We start from the raw sequence: 14,118 nt of genomic DNA on the forward strand, positions 1-14,118 counted from the left end.
CATTTAGCATCTTCATCACGATTTCAAGCATCATCATCATCAGTTGGTTTTATTTGTTTCTTTATTCATCCTTCCCTGCGGTCACGTCAGCTACGTGACAACTGCTGCTACTACTATCACTATACTACTACTACTACTACTACTACTACTACTATTCACCGCGGTGGTCTATAGTGGATATGGTGCTCGACTGCTGACCCGAAGGTCGCGGGATTGAATCCCGGCCGCAGTGGCCGCATTCAATGAAGACGAAATGTTAGGTGCCTGTGTACTTAGATTTACGTGCACGTTAAAGAACCGCGGGTGGTCGAAATTTCCGGAGCCCTACCCTACGGCGTCCCTCATAATCATACCATGTTTCTGGGACGTAAAACCCCAATCATTATTGTTGCTACTGCTGCTGCTGCTGCTACTACTACTACTACTACTAATAATAATAATATTTAATAATAACAACAACAACAACAACAACAACAACAACAACAACAACAACAACAATAATAATAATAATAATAATAATAATAATAATAATAATAATAATAATAATAATAATAATAATAATACGTGGAAGTCGCCCGCTGCGCGCTGGCGCGCGCCTCGCAGGACCCAAATAAAGTTTTTCAACCAACCAACCAACTGCCGCTATCATGACGACGACGACGGTACAATGTAGACTGAGACAGTGAGTAGGTGAAGGATACGCTGCTAGTGGTACCGCCAGTTACATCCAATTCTTTGATCCCCTTCTTTATTTTTGCTAATTTGTTTTTATATTATGGTTTATCGAAAGCTTCTGCCCCTTTCACCTTTTTTTTTTCTTTAAGGAATGTTATTATAGTTCTTATCTAATTTCTCTCCTTTTTATTTTTTAGCCAGCGTTGTGTAAACCATTTACATTATAAAGTACAGTGTGGCCAATCCCCCTTGTGGGTATGTGCCAAGATCTAGGCGACAAGACAAGACAAGACAAGGTAGGTGCCATCATCCCAGGAGCATCATCATCATCAGTTTCGCTGCAAAAATGGCGCTATTTTCTGCATCCTATAAGGGAGTACGGCTAGCTCCACCTTCGCACGGGACGTGGCCTTCGTCAAACAGCATTAACTGTTCGTCGACGTTGGAGTTGACCAATGCCCTCCCCCGAAGCTTGTGGCTGTGTAAGGGTTTGGGGATTGTTTTTCGGCAGCCTCGTGCCATACGATGGAGGGACCCGGGTTCTCCGCAGAAGCGGCATTGCGGAGAAAAGCAAACTCTCTTGAGTAGCCCTTGGTAGTACATGCAAACTCTCTTGCATGTACTTCCAAGGGCTACTTCCAAGGGCTCGTGCATACACTAAGCACAAGGAGCACTGAAGTTCTCGTCGATCGCTCGACCAGACTCTCTTGCGTGATACTGGTACTTTGCGTGTGATGCGATCTGTTCGAGTGTGCCTTGTTTATTTTGTTTTTCCTGGCTATATCGCCCGTCTTCTATTTTTCTGGGATCTTTCCTAATCTTTCTTTTTTCCTACTCTTCGAGTGCGTCCGTTAGCGGTGCCCGTTTCATAGGCGGCAATTGCCAGTATTTATATGTATGGTATCATTTATATTTGTGTGATAAAATACAAATTACGACGATTGCGTCGAGACGTGGAAGGCTATCTCGTCTACGCGAACATGGAACAACTACGACGCCTCGTCGCCAGGGCCAAGCAGGCAGTGAAGGTCAGAGGTTCCCTGGAATAAGGAAATTTCCCACCTTTAGTAGAAACGGGGCTTGCCCCTATATACTGTTTCGAGGAAAAGTCACTAGGCCCCTTATACATTTGCCTAAGAGGACTAGAAAGCGAAAGCCATCTTTTTTTTTCTTCTAAGTTTACTGTATTCATCCATCACCCCCCCTCCCCTCCCCTTCTGAAAGCTTTCTGCACACAACGTGGTGTTACTTGGACTGCGGTCGGGATCGGAGGCATTGGAAGCTTTCAGCGCCTCATGTGGTTTTACACTGCCTTCGGGATCGGCCCACCTCTGACCAAGCGACGATGTCATTTCATGATGACATCACGTGACGTGATAGCGACGTCACAAATTTGTCGCCAATGAAGTCATGATATGACGTCATTGCGTGATGATGATTTCTTTTATCGTTCGTGCTGACGCCGACGATCCCTTTTCGCGTTCGATGAGGCATTCCTCAGCGCATTGCACTTCATCGTCTTTGCTTGTGCCGCGGGCGGCGCGGGCTCACTCGACATTGTCATGACCATCAGTACCACGCGCCACTGCTATCGCGAACGAGAAGAAGGAAGAGCCACGGAGGCTCGAACTCGGCCATGACCGACTCGGACGCCATTTCGCTAAAGTCGCAACAGCGACGGCGCCATACGAGCTCTGCTCGAGACGGAGGAATTGGTCGCTGCGTGATAAGCCTCGTGTGGCTCTACGGCTTCTTCATCGGCTCCGTGATCGGCGTCGTGGGCGTGGCCCTCTACGTCCTCCTGTCTCCAGCCACCGACGCTTCCACCGAAGGGCCGACGCCGACGCCCGACGCCGTGTGCTACTCTCCCAGCTGCCTGGCGACCTCCGAGATGCTGCGCGAGAACTTGAATCCCCTGGTGGCGCCCTGCGACGACTTCCAGGCTCACGTGTGCAGCCGCTTCTGGGGACCGGCACAGAGCCTGCTGCTGAGCGAGCTCGACTCTGCCGTGGGCAACATCGCGCAGAGTCTTCGAAACCTGGACGGGTCCGTGCGGGGTGCGCGACGCAAGGCGGCCGACATGTTCAGAGCCTGCGAACGCCGCTACAGGGACGAGTATGCGCGGTCCGCGTGTGGACCATTTCCATGGGCGTCCGGATTGGAGGTCGGGGCAAGGGGAGGCGGCTGCTCCCTCCTGGAATTTCGGATACTTTAGTTCCATGCAATAGCAATAAGCCACACCGCTTGATTAGCACACCCGGGTCGCGCATATCCGTGTGAAATGGCCTTAAAGATTTCCAGCCAACTTTGCGCATTACATTCTATTGACTAATCATGCCGGCCGTGTCACGGCAAAGAAAGACTACGTGTGCTAGATGCTGGATACAATATAAGCTCTGAGGGCCGGGCGGCGTTGTCGAAGAGTAGGAGATTTTCGTGGTGCGATGAAATTTGGAAATTTGCGGGCATGGGATGGAGTCGGCTTGCACGAGACATGTAGAACAAAACATGGTATGATGAGGGTTAATGTGGTAGATGAAGGTACGGCAGGTGATAGAATATTGTAGCAAAGTCTTGGCCTGTGAAATTCCCGCAGAAATGGACGCGATCAACAACACTATAGCTGAACGTCAACACAGGCGCCTGTGTCGTGTTTTTGTATTCTTGTCTTCGCGCTGCACTATATGACGTTCAGCAAACACCGATTATCCTAAGACCTCCTGCAGAACACTATGGCTGCCTGGACTTAACTTCGCTGCCTGTTGCCGCTGTCCCTGCGACGCTGAAAATTTTCGTAAATCGAATAACCACCGATTACCAGAATTTCATTTCCTTAATTTGCAAAACTACTGCAGGGAAGATCAAACGGTGGTGCTAAAGGAGCTCATGGCGAGGCTAAGACTGTCCGTCTCCGACCCGCCACCTGTAGGAAGTCTGTCGACGCCCGACGGCCTCCTGAAGCTGCACGTCGAGCTGGCCTTCGTCTACGAGCTGAGCGGGCTCTTCTTCCTCAGGCCGGCAATGCCTCAGTCTATCCGCGTAGCTGCAGACCTGTCCTTCATACATGCCTCCGAAGAATTCTCAGCGCCCGACATCTACTTCAAGGTATCCACCGCACGCGATCGCCATTTATGGAAGAAGCCTCAGGACGAAAGATATGCAGGATACCACAGGGCGATTCTTTTAGAACTGACCTAGTTTATTGGGTTGTAAGTTTGTTACAAATTATCCGTTTTTAATGCGGTTTGCAACAAAAAAAATTCAGGAAGGATGGGAATTTAATGACTTGTTCGTTTTAATTTTATGTCTAACGCCGAAAAAAAAAGAATGAATAAGAAATAACGAAAGCATCGACATTCCACGAAATTCCATACAAGAGGGACTGCATACTGTGTAAGTCGTGGAGCGGCGCGTTTGGTTATGTCTACGGCAGGAGGGTGGTCTTTTTCAACACCTGCTGTAGGGTAAGTGATCATAAACCTTTATAACCTTTACTAACCTTTACTAGTAATGCTTCGTTTGCCGCATTGCCACATGGCAGAGTTTTTAACAACGTTTTATAAGCGCAAGCCATCCCTCTTTGTGTAGCATTTCGCGGTTTTCGTTATTTCTTTCGTTCTTTTTCGGACTCGACCAACGGAAACGGAGAGGTGGGGGAGGAGGGAAACTTTGCGCCCCTAACGGAGAGAACCCTGCGCACGCCTATGGTCGTGACACCGCGCACGCAGGTGAGCGAACATTTTCGGCGACTTCTAACGTGCTATACGAGACTTATATGGTGTGGTACTATGGTATACATTTCTGTCAGTTTCTGGGATTATGTGGTTTTTCTCGTCACGCTTCTACGCTTCTTTAACGTTCTTGTTATACGCGATGTATTTAGACAGACTTCGTTCACTTCCCGCGTCTCCACAGGACTTGCTGCACGCGATCGATCCCGCTAACACAGAGCTCGCCAACCAAGGGCTCGCGTTGCACAACACCATGACGCTAGCAGTCGCAGCCGCGACCCGCCACCGGCACGGCTCAAGCGCTCCCCACTTCGTCAAGGTCCGGGACGTCTCCTTCGGCGGAGTGAGCGACGGCGCCTTCGCGGCTGCCGTGGAAGAGAAGACCCCTTACAAGGGGGACTCGTACGTAGAGTTGGATGTCGTAGTTCCCGGCGCACTGGAGTCTGTCTGGACGCTGGTGACCACCACCGACATCTACCAATGGACGAGCTGGCAGGTCCTGGAAGAATGCGCGGCGCACGTCGACCCGTACATGGCGCATCACTCCGATGCGTACGCCTTCTTCGCAAGGTGTTGCAAGCGCGTCCTCCTAGTACTGGGACCCCCGGCTGCCGCCATCGAGTACTTTCGACTCGTCGCACCGGAGGTCCAGGATAGGATCTCGCGCCTCATCAGAAGCGTCGCCCGCTGCCTCACGACGAAGGCGACCCGCTGGGTCCGCGAGTTCGACGTCCAGCCCGTGATTGGACTTCCGCCCTCTGCGAGCACCGTGCAGACGCTAGACGCGCGCTACGAGTCCATTCCCTCCGGAAACGGAAGTTCCTTCTTCGCCGACTGGGTACGCGCGGCTGAAGAGCGAAGCCGTCAGGTCTCGCCAAAGGACGTCCACGTCGACGAGCGCCAGGCGGACGTGTCCGTCTCTCCCGAAGGTCACGTGGTAATTCCTGCGCTCATCTTGACCAGTCGGCTGTTTTCTTCCGACGGTCCTGCGGCGGTCGACTACGGCGGGCTGGGGCACATGGTCGCCAGGAGCATAATTCGAAGGTCTATCTTTCTCTTTCTTTCCTTTTTCCTCTCTTTTTAGTTGCGGCCGCTTCTACGCATGCAGGGCAGACGGGCCGCCTAGTTAACCGGACAAAAATGGATCATAAGAGGTCCCTAGCCGGAGGCTTACCATCTAACCTACCTTTTGTGGGGGTGCTATCACCCCCTGTAAGGTCGTTTTGGCCTCATGGCGCCCGCGCGTCGTAGAAAGCGTGGTTAGTTGCCGCCGCGAGAGATGGCACGGTGGCACCAGCAGCGCCGCTTGGCGGGAAGCGAGGTTATCCGAACTCTTGCGAAAGAGCTCGTGCTCTAACAATACCTTGGTTTGGCCGAGTTGGTCCATCATTCGAGAAAACTTGAAAAGCGCGAACGACGAAGACGAAACACATAGAACAGGACTGGCGCTTATGCTCTCTTTGGGGTTTGGCAGCGTTCGTGGACGGACGTATCTCGCGGTGGGTCCGTGGGGTCGATACCGCGGCTCGTTCCCACGGGCCCTCGTGGTGAGTCGGATGTCTGCCAGACCGCATTAGCGGTAAATTGTATGTGTTATGTTTTGTGTGTCTTATTGGCATTGTATTTGGCTATTTGGCACGTTACTAGTTATCTGTAAGATTCGGCGGGCGAGAAGCAGTTCATAGATGTACACGTGCTTTTGCTCGACGGCATGTACTGTGTCCGTGTGTTCCATGAGCGCGGCTCATTTTTCGACCCCACACTTTGCATTGTCGAGAGTGTAAATGCACGCCAAAATTCGATGAATGCGCAGTTTTATGCTGGCACAGGAACGACGAAACGCGTCTATAATGCTTGAGGTCCGGCATATCGGTAATAGTGCGCATGCGTGAGCCAACCTTCGATTAACTTGCATAAAGAAATCAGTTGCCTGAACAGTTATCCGTCACGTAGACACTATACGTTGGTGACGAGGAAACATGGATGCGGAACGGCTGATGTCAAGTAAAGGCGTCGTTTTCTTAAGAATTTGAGCATGTCTTACAAACAGCACGAATTCCACCGCCCCAGCTCAAGTGTTTGTCTTTACGTCCTATTCCCGCAATCCGCTGTCGCATCGAAACTTTCGGTTCACGCAGGTTCATGCGACCGAACGCGCCGGGCGTGCTTTCGTGCGCTTCCGCTGACGTCTCGAACGCAACGGACTTCGCGGAAAACCTGCTTGCGTATTCGTGTGTCCTGTCGACATTTGAGGCTGCGAACGAGCCGAACAAGCGCTTGCCCATGCTGGGCGTCCTAAACCCATCTCCCAGGCTGCTGCTGGCCGTGGGCTGTCTCAAGGTAAGCACGGTTAGATGCAACAGCCAAGACTATAAGGACCACTTACGGACAGCCTACATTTTTGAGAAGTACTGTACGCAATTATTAACGCTGAAATTTAGTTTTGACGATCCAAGTAATGTAGGGCCTTGCGACGTGAACATATTGTATTGCCATGTCGTGCCTTGTCACGTACCTGTCTGTACCATCCTTTTGGACACAAAGCTAAACAAGGGGGTGATGGTGTTGTTCGTTCGGAACCCTGGATTCCGATTAGGGCTGGCTTTCGTCGGCTGGTGTTGGCTAAGTAATGGCTAATGTCCGCAAGTGTTGCTATTTGTTGGTTAGGTGACGTAATTGTTCATAATGCTTACGCACCACTGGCGTAGCGGGGGCGGGAGATTCAAACCCTTTCCCCCTGCAATTTTCTAATTTCGCATACAAACACAGAAGCGTTGTCTGTTGGGCTAGTTTGTGCATCATTGTGAATGGGCCTCTTTCACAATGCCAGGGCGCATGCGCCCTTTCACCAGCGGCAAGGTCTCGTAACGCCCCTTCATCTCGGGGGCTTTCTTTCCGGCAATACCGGCTGTCCCGCTCCCTACCAAAACCCTACCAAAATGATAGAGGGCAGCACAGGAAAATGAAAAAGGCGGATTCGTTGAACGAAATAAAACACACTGTCTGACAAGGCTTTAGTATATCAGAAACTTATCAGTGCGTTTACGTGTGAGGTTCGTTTGTGGCGACGTATGCGCGCCCAATAAACTTCTATTGTAAATGTCTATCCTGTCCACAGCGTTTCTTTCTGTGCTGCGTTCTGCTCCACTCAGCGATTTCACAATACACACACACACACGAACATACATAAAGGGTGGTTGACGCGCCCCACCTCGAAAAAAAATGTCTGGCCTCTGTTGTTCCTTCTGCTTACATGTTTAAAACCAGCCCTAAAGCCGCGATCTACAGTGTTATTTATAGCTTGCACGTGACGTCATGGCGCAAAACATGGCTCCAACGTGGCGGCTTAGATGACGTCGAGGCAGTACAATCGTATAATCACGCGGCGATCAACCTGCTTCAGTGTGACGTCGCTGAAACTTTACTGGGCCTCTGTGCATGAATAGCGAAAGAACCAGCATGCGATGTACTGATAACGCTAACGTGACATCACAAAGTTCGCGTCCCGTCATGTGGGTGCTCCAGCGTGGCTGTTTCAGTGACGTCAGTGAAAGCCATCTTCACTTTCTTCCTTTGCTCTTTCTCTGTCATTCCGTCAGGACTGCGCAGTGTACGGCAGCATGACGTCCAGCAGCTGCCGTGTCTCGGAGAGACACTTGGAGGCATTCGATGAAGCCTTCTCCTGCAAGTCCGAGCAGCCTCGGTGCGCCATGCAGTGAATGGACCCGACCGTTTCGCCAACGCCATCGCGTCTGAGGCATTCATAATGCCCTGTCCTATCGTGGCCTCCGAGACCGCTGCGCGGGACTCGGCAACGTTGTCATTACTGCGACCACAACCTCGCGATAACGCTGATTTCATCCTATTTGTCCTTTATGCTTGCGATGTGTCAAACGAACGATATATATTGTGTATAAATAACGCGCTATAAACATTGATGATAACTGATGATGATGTTGTACCTCTCTCCTGATGGCACGCACTCGTTACGGGGGTAGGCTACAGGCGAGGTGGTGTTTAATCAATAATGCCATTAATAAAGAACAAACATGTAAATGAATATATGAGAGAATCCTATACTCAGTTATGGTTTACGTAGTAGCTATCAGCCTTAAGCTAATGAATGAGAAAAATACACATATTAGAAGGATAGCGTAACATCTATACAAGATTTCTTGCTTGCTCTTTAGGGAGGTGGTATTTGAATTCTAATAACAGAGAAATAACAACAAGGTAGAAATGGAAAATATTTTAGACAACAGTCGACGTGGCCTAATTGAGTTACTGTTAAAATATAATTGTAAATTACAGTGGTTTTCGTGCTGCAGTTAAAGGGGCCCTGCAACACTTTTCCAAGTAACGATCAAATGGCTTCATGAAAGAGTTTATTCCCGCCCGAATCGACTGCCACAAAAATTCTTAGAATACGTCAAGTACGAGCGGTGGTACCAGACGCTGTAATCCCTTGGTGTCTTCTCTCGTCCCGACGAACGCACTGTAAGCTAAGCAGGGAGGGATGGCACGGGGGAAAGGAGTGACGTCACGCGCGCCTCGTAACCGTGAACACTTTTTCTTTTTTTTTTTTCCAACGCACGGCTTACCTTCAATGTGAACGCGAGCGCGGGCACGTGGATTGATGGATGGATGCTTTGAGCGTCGCCTTCATAACGGGGTGGTGACATGAGCTCCACCAGGCTTGATCTTAATATAGAAAAAAAAATGCAAATTCACAGCCCAGTTTTCAGAATGTCCTAATTTTCCCCACTATTTATTTCTGACCTTTCTCTCTAGTTTTCTGCCACCAGTACTCTAACTTTCTCTTACTTATTTCTCTCAAGGGCGTGTTCAGCTTTCCGTTGTTGTCCCTAAAACCCAAGGCTTCATGTAGGCTCGTGTCCAAACGCACACCTGGGTGGATTCATTCTAAAAAGACAGGGCGTGCAAACACGGACACAAGAAAGAAGTCAGGACACCACAAACGCCGCAAATAGCAATTAAAGAAGCCAAAGAGGCAGGATTGTTCAGATAAGTAGGAGAACACGGAAAAGGGCTCATAGTACTAGAAATGAAGCTTAGAATAACAGAGAGCTGAGCTAGTTGGTAAGTATTCATTCTAAAAAGACAGGGCGTGCAAACACTTATTTCTTGTGTCCTTGTTTGCACGCCCTGTCTTTTTAGAATGAATACTTGCCAACTAGCTCAGCTCTCTGTTATTCTAAGCTTCACCTGGGTGGACATCTCCACATTCAATCAGGGCATGCTCCGTCGTTTCCTTATCCTCCCCGCAGCATGTGCATTGTTCTTCTTCTTTACTGAATATCGCTTTATAACTACGCGTTCCAAGGCAACCCGACCTCACTTCAAACAGCAAAGCGCTTCCCCCTGAATTATCACAAAATGCCTCCCTCCTTATTTTGTTTTTGCCCTTTCGGTAGCTACTCAGGGACGGTTCTTTTTTCCCCGTCGCTGTCATCCAGTAAATCCTCTCCGCCTCTCTGACTTTTCGCTTAACGTTCTTTGTAGCCATGTCGCTTACAGCCGTATATCTACTGTCCACTGTGTGCCCACGCTCTTCCTATACAAATAAGAGAACACCTTCTCTGCCCATCTACTCTCCTTCATATTCCTCAGCCTCTCTTCGAACCTTATTTTGCTCTGAGCTTCCCTCGCCTCAAAATTTACCCATCCCATATCGCCCTTTACAGCCAGCGTGGTGGCCTCCCGCGGCGGCCGCAGTAACTGTGCAGTCCAGGATGCTCAGATCAGTCAATGGCCGTGAATTTGGGTATATGGCGTTGTCATTTGGGTATATGTCATCATTTGTAGAAAGAAGAGGGAACGATCTCTAGGTGACTGAGAATTAATAGTAAATTCCAGGCCGCGTGCCGCGCTATAACGTTTGGCTCGCATGTTCTCAGGAGCCTCGACTATCTATCGACAGTGTTTTCTGACCACTAATGCGGTAGCGCTAAAGAGCCCGTGTCGCAGAAATTCCGGTGTCGGGGTCAGCGTCGGCGGCTTTGGTGTGAGCAAAAAAATCACGATGTATGCAAGTAAGAGCCAGGAGTTCGAGGCTGAATCTAACCCAGGCATATTACGTGGCAGTCAGGTGTTCTACCACAGAGCCACGTCAGTGCTTGAAAACGCTTCAGAAAAAGATTCTGTGCAGTCGTCATGTTGGGCAAGGAGTCGCGTTAACTGATGCTGTATTGCGTGGAATAAGAGTTGAATCGCACCGGGCGTCACAACATGTGAACTGCTTACCAAGCGGGTGGTTGAAAGCGGAGCTATAATCATAGGTGGGCAAAAAAATGCGGAGCTCGCTCAGACTCACTCAAGAAATATATCTTGCGCTTAGGGCTCACTCGGACTCAGACTCACTAAAATTTTTCACAACCGGACTCACTCGGGCTCAAACTCGTCGAAGTATTACTCAGCCGGACTCACTCAGACTTACGGCTCGATCTGAGTCTGAGTGAGTCCACTCATAAGTCCGTTAGCACATTATTAGCTTTTTCAATCACGGTGTCAACGCCAATATGTCGCCCCGCCACGGTGGTCTAGTGGTTATGGCGCTCGACTGCTGACCCGAAGGTCGCGGGATCGAATCCCGGCCGCGGCGGCTGCATTTTCGATGGAGGCGAAAATGTCAGAGGCCCGTGTACTTAGATTTAGGTGCACGTAAAAGAACCCCAGGCGGTCGAAATTTCCGGAGCCCTCCACTACGGCGTCTCTCATAATCATATCGTGGTTTTGGGACGTTAAACCCCAGATATTAAACGCCAATATGTCGCATAATGGTGCTCTACTTGGCGCCTTTTATTCTCGTCCCTTCAAATTTCAGTGGTTATCAGTGGTTGCAGTGGTTGCGGAAAGCGTCACCTGCCCCCCTCCCCCTTCTCCCGCCCCTCTGTAACTCACGCCTCTGATCAATAAATATTGAGCTGGCGTATGAACACTATAGTGCTTTGAAGTATGTGTGAGTCGACAGGAGTATAAACGTGAGCCGACGTAAGGCTGATGTTAATGCTGAAGTTGTTTAGATCGAAGCCTATAATTCACCACCACCATCACGAGCCACATAATCAACAGTGTGTGCAGCTACTCACGTGACCTCTCAAGCTCTGAGGATGATGATGATGATGATAAAATATCCACACCGGATAGCTTTCACCATCGAGCCGTCTTTGGCGAATGCATAAAGTTAGGGATCCTGCGTGTTTTTGTGTCGGTGCCACCGACCGCAAATCGTAAAGGACCTGGAAAGTTGGCTTCCTTACAGTAACGCTCTTATTGTGGAGGAACCAGCTTCGAAGCACTTTTCGGCGAGCTGAGTGTGCAAATACCCTGGCACTCGCGGAAAAGCTTTGAGGTACGTAATAAATCTGCGGACTACACTGCCTACAACCAGAGTCCTAACATCTCAAGGAATTTCATTAAAGATTGTTATCTTCAATACTTTTGAAACATTGGAGCACTGAAACACTCTGCTACAAAAAAAAAAGAGAAAAGCTTTAGGTGGTGTTCTGTTGGCTCTATAGTTAAAGGGACACTAAAGGCAAATAACAATTTATGTCAGAGTGAAAGCCCAATGTATGACAACTTCTAAAACGGCAATATTATCAACAGCAGTGCCCTACTTACCGAGAAATTAAGCTAAATGTATCACATGATGAGCGCCACGAGTGGGACATTTTCGAAGTGATCCCGATGACGTAGGGAAGTCGGCCTACAATAAATCACTAGTAATCAAACTAGTAGCAGTAAAAAAAGAACATTCCGAGCATCAAAAGACGTAATAAAATGCTGTTTGTTCGTTTCCGCTTGATTCATGGAAAACAAAACCTCCATGGCGTTGCCATGGGGAACGGCACGCGTGGTTCAAAGGTTCCGTTTTCGCCGAACTGTGCCTCGCCCGTCTCAGTGGTAGTTTCGGGATCGCGTACTGCCGTGCGTGTTTTGCGCGCTCGTGAAAGTCGCTCTGACAGAAAGTTCGACAAAATGCCGCATGCGTGTGATATTGCCGGATGCCCGAATGGTGCACAGCGCCAGTGCTGCAGCAAGGAAACCGGTGTGTCTTTTCACTGGGTGCCGCGGAATGAACCCTTACGCTCGAAGTGGCTTAGTGTGATGCCATTGCGCCAGTGTGCTAAACAGTCAAAACCTCTGCGTGTGTGCTCGCTGCACTTTCGTACTGAGGATTACGAGACCAACCGCAACTTGGTGACGGCTTTGAATGTGCCCATCCGAGCAAGTCTTTGCCGCAGCGCCGTTGTTGCTATACTGTGGGTCCCGCTACTTCCGCTCGGCTGCTACTAGTGTCGGCGGCCGCGCAGTAAAAGCGGGCAACGTTGGGCACGGCAGCAGTGACGTATGAGAGTCGTATTTTCAGGCGGGAGATTTGAAGCGCGCTAACGCGATGCGGACCACTAAAAACGTGATTTTATTTCAAAATAAGCACTTCCTTGGCACAAAAGCCGCGCTACGAGGTTTCTCGACTGCCATTTCAACAATCAACGTCGACTTAATATTTGCCTTTAGTGTCCCTTTAAGCTGTGTTCCCTAATACGTGAACTGACACGGCGCGTAGGAACGTAAGTGTGACATCCCATCATGCAAATACGGCGCTGGGAATCATATAAAATGCAAGGAACAGAGCGCTCAAAAGCTTAGCCGCGAATATAGGCACTGACGCGTTGTTTTTACTACGTTTCTGAATTGCCCCGCCACGATGCTCTAGTGGTTATGGTGCTCGACTGCTGACCCGAAGGTAGCGGGATCGAATCCCGGCAGCGGCGGCTGCATTTTCGATGGAGGCGAAAATGTTTGAGGCCCGTGTACTTAGATTTAGGTGCACGTTAAAGAACCCCCGGTGGTCGAAATTTCCGGAGCCCTCCACTACGGCGTCTCTCATAATCATATCTTGGTGCTGGGACGTTAAACACAATATATTATTATTACGTTTCTGAATTCTCTAGGAGTCTTCTCTTCTATTGGGTTTCTCATAATATTGTACTGGTGTCGTTTATTTGCGCATTTTGTGATACAATTATTCAAGCAGCGTGGAGACTTGGGCTAGTTGGTACGAGTTCATTCTGGTCGAACTGCGCAAAGGACGGGACACGAAGAAAAGCAAGAAAAGCGGGACACGAAGAAGACTGCGCTCGTTTGTCTTGCTTTCCTTCGTGTCCCGTCCTTTGCGCAGTTCGACCAGAATGGACAATTATTCAAATTTGACATCCGCTTTGAACACCGCGTATGTTCATACTTACGCACTCTTTTTATTTATTTTTCTTTTCATCGTTATGCGTTCTGGTTTCTCTTGTAAACTTTGCATTGACACGTTGTTTCATCACGTTCGTTTGCTTGCTTCCTGTATGTTTGTTTGTTTGTTTGTTTCTTTTGAGGGCTGGCTGACACTTACTTGTTCCACAAAAGGATGCAGCGCTTCTGTTCGTGCCTTCTTGTAAACGCGGCCCTAGGCTCGCATAAACTACTCAGCTTGCGATCCCCGCTGCTTAATGATACGATAACGCTGGGCATTTTGAACGGTAGACAGGTTTAGAAAATTTTCTAGTCATGTGCCAAGACTTTTGCTCTTCAGAGGACTTTATTTATTTATTTATTCAAAATGCCTTACAGGCCCATTGAAGGGCATTGAGTAAGGGGGGCATCAGTATTTACAAAACAATAAAGAGGAATACAGACAAAA

This window comes from Rhipicephalus sanguineus, chromosome 9, assembly GCF_013339695.2.
Source record: "Rhipicephalus sanguineus isolate Rsan-2018 chromosome 9, BIME_Rsan_1.4, whole genome shotgun sequence".
Lineage (NCBI taxonomy): Eukaryota > Metazoa > Arthropoda > Arachnida > Ixodida > Ixodidae > Rhipicephalus > Rhipicephalus sanguineus.